Genomic DNA, 10,339 nt, shown 5'->3' on the forward strand with positions numbered 1-10,339 from the left:
CATCACAGGGCTAATATTTTACTTTCTCCGACAGGCACAAATGAAGCCTTGACTAGATTACCTTAAGCAAATAAGTGTGGGTAAAGAGATTAACCAGCATTGTGCTTTATTGTACTCCTTAATACATGGACCCGAAGTTTTAAAAGGATTAACAACCTCACCGTTTACCCTACATAAAAGCCCTTAGCCATATAGCACCCTTGCGTAAGGTCATGCCTAACTCTTGCATAATCCAGCAACCATGTGGATAGCATGATCAGATTTGACTTTGGAAAGGAAGTTGTGTAACATCATGGAAAGAATTTTTTAAAACTTGAACTAAGATATTTTAAAAATTCGGAGCATTTTCTGGGATATCTGATGATCTAAACCAAGTTATTTAAATATGTGGTGTTTTTTTTTAAGTTGAGTTTAATAGGTATCAGCAGCAATGCATTTCATATAGGCATTATCTTGCTGAATAGCATGCAAAAAGCAGATGAGAACAGGAGAGAATTTCCTCTGCTTGCTAGTTTCACTAATGTGTGTTATTGGGTGATCAGATATCCTTACTTAAGGGATTAGCCACTGCCCTACCATTTTATTCCAGTGTTCCAAGAATTCCTTTGGAGATTAAAAACAAATCCTTGGAATAAGGATCCAGTTTTTTTTAGTCCAAAATTACTTCTTGGGACACCAACGCAAAACATCAGAAATTAGCTAATCCCTTAAGAAAGGGATATTTGATAACTCAATAGCACAATTTAATTGTGAGAATGCTCAGGGAATCCAAATGCATTATAATTAATTTAATTCTTAAGAAATACATTGAATAATGTAGTTAATCCCCATAAATGTAACCTAGTAGAGGGAGGGTGGGAGTTGGCGTTTTTTTGGTGTTTTTTTTTTTTTTTTTTTGCCCTTCTTTGATTTCATAAGCCAATCACCAGCCTGAACTTCCAAGAAGCAAAATCTTCCTCTGCAGCTCAACAGTCTATGTATATCCCCAGGTAGACAACGGTATAAGCGTGTAAACTACATTGCAAAAGAAACCAATAACCTTTCCATGTACACATAGAGGGAAACAGGTAGAGACTGGGGATTCCTGCTACTCTGCGAAATAAGCTCTTCTGCAGGAAAATGAGGACGCTCTTCTGAGAAAGAAAAGAGCCTATTTGGTGAACACATTTAAAGCTGAATGTGTATATTGTCTTTCATGGACTTAATGAGTCATTTTATTTTTTTCCCCCAAGAGGTCCAGCGTTACAAAAGCATTATATTTTAAGTTCTGAATTCCTCATTACAGAAATGTTTTATGTACTATTGCATTCAGATTAAGCTTCTCTGGTGATATCCAAAAAAAAAAAAAATTAGTTATCGGGTCTATTTTATGGCCTACTTGGCATGCTTCAGTGAGAGACATTTACCAAATAAAATTGGTAGGTTGTCAACGATCTTAAACAATATCTCAGCTACTGAGGCCGCGTTGCTTCTTTTCAAACAAAGACGGTTCATGTTCCAAAGCCTTTTTTATTAAAGGCACTGGTAGTCTGAATCTAAGTGTTAAATAGTCCAGAAAAGTGTTGCTGGGGAGTTGTTGCTGTTCTACAAAATTAAATACAGAGAACTAAAACCAGAAAACAAAATATTCATCTGGTCAACAGCTGACTCTTCTAGGTAAGCAGCTTCAGAGGATATGACCATTTCTCACAGTTTTTCCACCTAATGGTCATCTCCAAAGAGGTGTGGAGCACCAGTCCATGCCAGTCCAGCTCAGACTTACTTTCTTCTGGAGCAATGACAATGGAACAGGAGCTAGAAAAACAAAGCCTTGCTTTCTATTTCACTCCCTCCTTGGCCTATGTGACCCTACGTGATTAAGTCAAGGTCATTGTCCCTCCATTCATCCTCCAATGAACAGCCATTGTTCGTTTCCGACAAATGCCCTGAATGCCCACCCTGTGCTGAGTTACACAAATTCGGCAACTTGTGGTTCTGCCCATTTCCAAAGGAAGTGACCATCCAACTGAGGGAGCCACAGTGAATCCCAACATTCAAGAACAATGCAAGATTAAAATAAACACAAAAGGCAACCGGAAATGACAACTCTGTGTGGCAGATGACTAAGGGGCAGATAAATGGGTCAGACAAGAAGCTTTTAAGCACAAAGTGACTTGGAGGTGGGCAGGATTGCAACCAACAGGAAAAAAAAAAAAAAAAGAGAGAGAAAGAACTATGATTGTACTTCCATAACTGTGCACATGCCAATCAACTGCAATAGGAAGCCACATGTTCAACACTGACTGTTCTCCATTATCCACTGTAGTTATTTCCTTTTTTCACTTATTTATTGTTTTCCATTTCCTAAAGGAAGAGAAAAGATAATAATGGCATGGCCAGAGTCTAGAATAGAAGAAGACCGAAGGGCTAGCTCAAGGCATCTGCTCTGGCCATTGTTCATGCCTGAGGCTCTTTCCTACCAGCATCATCATAGGAACTAGGGACAGGGAAAAATGAAGGTTCAGAAAGATGCACTCCCCCCCAAACATGACTCCAGACTTAGAGGGAGGTAACATCAGACTGGCACATCATGCCCCAGGGGAAGGGGGGGAGGGAGAAGGATGGAGGAGGACCAAAGGCTGGAAAGAGCCCAGAGAGACACCAAAACACTGCAAATTCCTTGTCTCTGCCAAATCCTTGAGGCTAACTCATTGTTGATTTCCCTTCAACAAATAGGAAGTGTCGATTATGTAACAGGCACAGGGCTTTTTTTTTTTTTTTTTTTTTATCCCTTCTTAGCTCTAATAAAGGAAATGATGGCTCGGAGTGGAACAGGCATTATGAAGGCAGTTGCAACATCTGCAGGGACAAAAGAAGGGTCCTGGCATGCCTCGCTTTGTCATTTTTTAGGTATTGATCAATTTTGCAACATATGCCTCCATCATTTATCAAATGGAGAAAGTAATGCATGCTTCAAAATCTTTCTGAGGTATTTTCAAGACTAATTACCTGGTTTCAAAAGGATTCGAGGTTCTCAAAACATGCTTTACATTAGGAGTATGATCCTCCTACCTGTACCATCAGATGCAACTAAATCCTCCGGTTGTCTGTCTTTTGTATCTGCAGAAAATGTACAGCTAAATATATTCAGCCCTCCATATCTATGGATTCTGCTTCCATGAATTCAAAGAACTATAGATCAAAAATACTCAAAAAAAAAAAAAAAGATTTCATCTGTACTGGACATGTACAAACTTTGTTGTCATAAGTTCCTAAATAATATAGTATCGTATTGCTATTTATATAGCATTTGCATTACAAACAACTATTCACATAGTATTTACATTGTTTAGGTATTACAAGTAATCTAGAGATAGTTTATACAGGAGAATGTGCATTAAGTTCTATATTAAGTTATATGTAAATACTATGCCATTTCACATGATGTACTTGAGCCTCCCCAGGTTGTGGTATTCCTAGAGTTGGGGGGGAGCACCCATCTCCCCTGGAAACAATAGTGCCCTCAAACCAATCTCCTTGGATGCTAAAGGATGACTGTCTTCCTAAAATGTCCAATCTTAGGGAGCATTTATTGTGTCATACAAGGGACAGGAAGTCTAGGCAAGAGACAGGCAAATGCAAAATTCCACAAATGAACATGTGTAAGACAATGTTTGATGTTCATGATTTTAAGCTTCTGAATATCTGGAATCCACTAAAATTCTTCCTGCTGTGACCCATGGCTTTGGCAAGAGAAGAGGAGGATTCGTTTCCAAAAATCAATTTCTTAATACTTTCCAAATAAACATGTCCAAAGCCAGGAAAAAAAAAATGCCTATTATGGAGGAGATATTTAAAAGTGAGCTTAAAATATCCTCCATGTTTTTTTTTAAATAAATTAACCAACAGTCTATAAACAAAAGTTAAGTCTTCTAAAAAGAAGGAAATTCTGATGTACACTCTAACCTGGATAAACCACCTGTACGTTATGCTAAGGGAAATAAGCAAGACACAAAAGCATAAATATCAAACGGTTCCACTCTATGAGGTATTCTAATGTGAATATGAATAGTCACAGTCAGAGACCAAAGTAGAACAGGGCTGGCCAGGGCCTGGGAGGTGCAGAGGTCCAGTTTGGCAAGATGAAAGAGTTCTGAGGGTAGATGGTGAAGGTGACACAACACTGTGGATTTTGTACTTTGTGTCACTGAATTATAAACTTAAAAATGGTTAAAATGGGAGGGGTCTAGTTCAGTGGTACAGTGTGATCTAGAGATAGTTTATACAAGAGAATGTGCATTAAGTTCTATATTAAGTCATATGTAAATACTATGCCATTTCACATGATATACTTGACCTGGGTTCCCAACCTAGATGCCCTTCAATAGATGAAGGGATAAAGAAGCTGTGTACATAGACACAATGGAATAGTACTCAGCATTAAAAGATAGTAAAATCACAGCATTTGCAGGTAAATGGATGGAGTTGGAGAATATCATGCTAAGCGAAGTAAGCCAATTCCAAAAAACCAAAGGCCGAATGTTCTCTCTGATAAGTGGATGTTGATCCATAACGGGGAGGGGAGAGGAATGGAGGAACTTTGATTGGACAAAAGGGAGGAGAGGGGACATGGAGGCAGGAAAGATGGTGGAATGAGATGGACAACATTACCCTAGGTACATGTATGACTACCTGTGTGGTGTGGTGCTATAACACGTACATCCAGAGAAATGAAAAGTTGTGCTTCATTTGTGTATAATGAATCAAAAGGCATTCTACTCATGTATAACTAATAAAACAACAACAACAACCACCCTGGGTCCCATCCCCACACCAATAAAAAAATGTCTAAAATGGCAAATTTTAAGTAACATGTAGTCTATCACAATTTTAAAAACCAGAATGCACTCAGTGAAATGATGTGATGGCTGAGATGTGCCTCAAAATAACAAAGGGGGGGCTGGGGATGTGGCTCAAGCGGTAGCGCGCTCGCCTGGCATGCGTGCGGCCCAGGTTGGATCCTCAGCACCACATACAAACAAAGATGTTGTGTCTGCCGAAAACTAAAAAATAAATATTAAAAATTCTCTCTCTCTCTCTCTTAAAAAAAAAATGGATTTCTACCCACTTTAAAAAAATAATAATAACAAAGGGGGAAGGAAAATGAGTAAAGTACAGAGAAGATAAAGTTGGCTAAGAGTTGCTAATTGTTCATTGTCTGGGTAATGGGCACTGGTTCAATGATATATCACTGACCTGTTTTAGTATATATTTGAAATGGCCCATTATTTTTTAGTGTTTTAAAAAAGGAAACGCAGAATATAGAGCAAGATCACAATTTTCGAAGGATCACCTCTGTGTGTGTGTGTGTGTGTGTACCTAACAGTACTTCATAAGCATGTACCGCCTTTGAAATAAAGACATCACTGGGGTGGGGGATGGGGTGTAGCTCAGTGGTAGAGCACACGCTTCACAGCACAGAGGCCCTGGCCAATCCCCAGCACCAAGGAAGGAAGGAAGGAAGGAAGGGAGGGAGGGAGGGAGGGAAGGCAGGCCATCAGATTTTATATCAGTAACCAAAGAGCACTTGAGTGGGCAGAGCTCTGGACGCTTAAAAAGGGACAGCATAGACTAAATCTCGGGTCCTGAAGCCAAGCGTGGAGTCAGGGTGTAGGATTCTGGGGGGCTGCAGTGGCGGGCCCCTGGCACCCTGGGACTCCCCCAGCCACTGCTCCGGCTCCTGCCCTCCCGAGCATCCAGAACAGATGCGCACACACATTCTTCTGTGAGTCTCCCTTCTCTAGGTTAGATTGATGAGGAGCCCATACTAAGCCCTGGGTCGACCCCTGGGGGCGGGGCCAGTCAGAGCAGTCAGCCGGGCTCTGCCCCGGGCGATCTCTCAGCAAAGAACGCAGACACTGGGGCTGGGAAGGGCCTCGTCAATTCTCCGGAGCCAGGGCCTTTTAGAGCCGCTCAAGAAGAGACTCCATTGTGGCTCTCTGCATTACAATCAGCCCAGGGCAAAGATCATGAAATGGTCTTGATGTGTAAACTCTGTGTTTTACAATGAACGTTGCACACTAACATTTTATATGTGTGTACACACACACATTATTTTAGTCCTTCAGCTCTAGCATTTATATATCTCATGGTCTCCCACAGAATGGTCTCCACTTGGCCATCCAAAGAGATCCCTCGGTTTTTATAAGGCTGTATATCTACCACACTCTTTCTCTCAATATTTATGTGTGGTTACCTCTGGGGTAAAAGGCAACTGCGAGGGTGAATTGCAACCACTCTTTAATGAAGAAGGGCAAAATTACATTACATTCTCTGTGACAACAAGAATAATAAGACTCTACCATGAAGTTTTTTGAAAGCCCCATAAAGGATTGTTATGAAAACAATCTTAACTAAAAATTGACAAGCACACCCTGGGTCCTGGGAAATCTCCAGAGTGGTCTGATGATCGTGCACCGTTAAGACTCTTTGTTTCCAATCTCAGGTGGTCACCCAGCTTGGACAGGGTCAAAATGACCAAAAAGAAAAGTACTTGTGTTTGTATTTTCTCAAAATATTGAGAGGCATCGCGTGTCTTTCGTTTTACACAGATTCACTTGTTGCTCCTCTAAGAAGGAGGGCAAGTGGCACTTGTCCCCTGGGAACCCCTCTGTAACAGGTCCTGATGGGAGAAAGCCAAAGCTCACATACCTTTTCCTGGTGGGAAAACAAGCACAGGTGCACCAAAGGCCTCTGGACAAGTCCCCATGGCTGGGCCTAGCTCCCCCATCCACAGTCCCTTATAGTCCAAGGTTGTCTTGGTGGATGGAGGACATAGATGGATGACCACCAAGAAATGTGAGAGAAAATGGTGAAGGGGAGCAAATTCTTATGTTCCTGAATCTAGCCCACACCCCAAATCTTACATGATCCTAAAGTCCTAGGAAAGCTTTTTCACACACACAGACACAAAAAAAAGTCTATAAATATCTATTACAGATTTTCCCTCCTCCCTGATCGGGTCATATTTTAACAGTTTTATTGGATTATGAGACCTCTTGATTATCCCCAGGAAGATATAGGTAATAAGTGAGCATCACCTACTTCCTGTATAAAGGAGATGGTCCATTTCCCTGTTGCTAACTCTATTTCTGTGGCTCTAAATCCCAATGGACACCACCTCCTTGCATCGCCAAAAAAAAAAAAAGCTGATTTGGGTCCCACCTGCATTCAGACATCTACAGACCTGGGAGAGGTCAACTCACTTCACCTGTGTGGAGTGAAATTTCACATCTTCGAAAGAGAGAGGTTGGTCTTTCCCAGCTCCAACATGATGTGATTTCATACATCAATTCTAAATGGCAACTTAGAATTTTTTTAAAGGGAAATTAATGCCACAATGTAGCCTACAGAGACAATGACTTGATCAGTCAGTCCTTGAAAAAAAGAAATATGCGAAACTGCAGAAGAAGGAAAAAAAAAAAAAAAAAAAACCCTGGACCGCAGGAAGCTAAATTGAGCCTCTGTTTTCTTCAGACTTCACTCTGTCCTGTCCCAGGCAAATCTCTGAGGTTCTCAAGACCTCCCTCTCTTCCAACGGTCCCGTTTGCCTCCCAAATACCCAGGAAGGAAGCATATTATCCGTGTGTCTGCACACTGTGTGACGTTGCTGGATTTTCATTTTTTAATAAGCTCTGTTAATCATCAAGACACCTTTCATTTTTACTTCTTTACCTCCTTCCAACAACTGTGTGATAAGGGTGCAGTGAAGCCCAGGCACATCATAAGAGCAAATGACTCCTTTTTAAAAGCTGATCTGAAGTTCTAGTTTACTAACCAAAATGACTACAGCTGGGCATATAAACCCCTTAATCTTTCTATTACATATATATACATGAAAACAATTAAATCAGGGACCCCCCCCTAGTGTATTATCATTTTCTCCCCCCTCCTGGTCTTTTCTGTCTCATTTCAAAGAAAGTCCATAATATCATCTATGGAGTCTCCTGTGTGTGCATCCTTTGCCCTCCTTTCTTTCCTCTTAGCCACTGTCGTCCCCTTAAGGTCAGCCAACCAGGGGCTGACATTATACACCAGCTCTACGGCAAGGCTGCTAAAGCAGCCGCAAAGGAGAAGAGAAAAAGAAAGAAAAGAAAGGGAAAAAAGTCCGGGGGTGGGTGGGGGGAGGTATTTAAAGCTCTCATAAAATTAAATCTTAGATTTAAATTCCCCCTCATATTTTATTGTCTTTTCTTTTCTTTTTCCTGTGGTAAATGGTAATTAGAGTCAATAATCTTTTGCTGAGAGAGCACCTTGTCTTCATAGCGTTTATATCATCATCATCAAAGATCTGCCTTAAGGCCCTGGCGTGTTAATAATTTAAGGTGTGCACAGCCTAGTTATAGCAGGAAGCCTAGTTATTGAGTTTGTAAACCAGCCGATGATTTATGGGAACACCTTGCATGAGTCATGCTCATTAAATAAAATACTTCAGTTTAATAAGGAACATGGGGTAAACAGTTCTTCCCGTTACAGGGTGAGTGTGCGATTGGAGATTGTTGAGTTTTGTCACCCGGGTTCACCAGTGCTATTTTGTCTTAATTGTATTGGCAGGGCCAGGGCGGGAGGCAGGGAGGGCCCCGGGTCTGTGTGCATCTGCACACGAAGACACATCCCGTGGGCTCCCTCCCTCCCCATCAGGGGCCACCAGTCTCAAGCTTTCTCTCCCTGGAAAAGCTGTCTTCCTAGAAGCCAAATCCTCTGATAGAGAGAATGTTAAATCTCTCGCTAAAAGGCTACTAATTAAGAAACCAGAAATGTTCATGGAAATAAAATTACAAGAAAAAATCAATATACGGTTGTTAAATGTAGCCGGCATTTCAGACCCATAGCCATATTTTACTGCTAAACACTATGGTTTGCCCATTAGCAATTTCTAAGCAGACTGAGATAGCAAAAGCCAAACAGAGCATTCCAGCCTGTTTCAAAGAAATATTTGTAGGCAGGGCACACTTCATTTATTTATTTATTTATTTAGTGGCCTATATCTGGAGCTTTTATATATATATATATATTTGAACCATTTCCTTGGTTGTCGGTGCCGAGTCCTGTTTCCTAACAAACACAATCTGGTGGCCACTTGCATTTCTTTTACTCCAGATGAATCGATAGGCGCACAATAAAGTTGGCACAGAAAATGACAAGCCACTGAGCTCATTTGGTTTCACAGATTCCTTATGGAACGTGAGCTTTGATGTTCGGTTGGGTTGGTGGCTGCACGGTTTCTTGGGTCCTTTCGGAAACCTTTCAAAAAGGAGAAAAAAAGAAAGAAGACCGCCAACTGAACTTCTGATTATTTCACGTTTGAAAAATTCCTCCACCTCCACATCCAGATTGTTGTTGGTCTTGGGGACATTTCTCTACATGACCTGAGTCGCTGGAAGAAAATCAGTTGCATTCACTGAATGTGCCACATGGAGTCGGTGGTTTTGATCAGCTTTCTTTGGAAAATAAACATATTGTGGAAAAGAGCTGCCTCTGCCCATGACTGAGTAGGTGTACTTTGTGGTCTGTTTTACCACAGAGAAAATAGCTAATCTGAGTTTCAAATTACAGCGCTTTCCTCCCAGGAATCCTACCTGGCTTTACTCTAAGGCTCAGCTTGTATTTGTCTGCAGTGTTTGTGGCTGCGCCTTCCCTGGGCAGAAACACCACTTGCCACATTTCACTCCTCAAGACAAGACAGGGCCTACCTAATAGCCCACCTTGGATTTGAATAAAGTTTTCCACCTTGCTTTATACTATAGGGCATTGTATTTCTTTTCTATTTTTTAAGGAATTATGAAATAATGCAAAAATCATGCACAATGAGTGTTCCCTATGTGGGACTCTGCACAATAACTTTAAAAACCAGAGAAATGTCAATGGATTCTTAGTTATACTACAGATCAGAAATGACCCAGTTTCCCAAATGCAGTCAATTTTACCCAGCCACAAAATACGAAGAAGTATTCATCTCTCTCCTAAGACCTATTTTATGTTCTTCCTCTTTGTGCACAGAAATCTTCCAGAGAGAAGTCATTTCAAGTCGAAGCCCTTTATTCAAAACATTCTAAATTCCAAGTGACCTCATGAAGCATTTTAATGAGTAACATTTATAGGACAAAGCCGACTGTAACCTCCGACTAGGTGAAAAATAAGTATTCGTAATATTTTCCATAACATATATTATATATAATAATATGTATATATTACATATTATTATATTTACTGTGTTGCGTCATTAAGTTCTCAGTAAGTAGCTATTGCTTACTATCATCTCTTGCCTCTTAGGCTGGACAGTGTTTTTTTTTTTTTCCTG

Source organism: Callospermophilus lateralis, chromosome 6 (assembly GCF_048772815.1).
Source record: "Callospermophilus lateralis isolate mCalLat2 chromosome 6, mCalLat2.hap1, whole genome shotgun sequence".
NCBI classification, from domain to species: Eukaryota; Metazoa; Chordata; class Mammalia; order Rodentia; family Sciuridae; genus Callospermophilus; species Callospermophilus lateralis.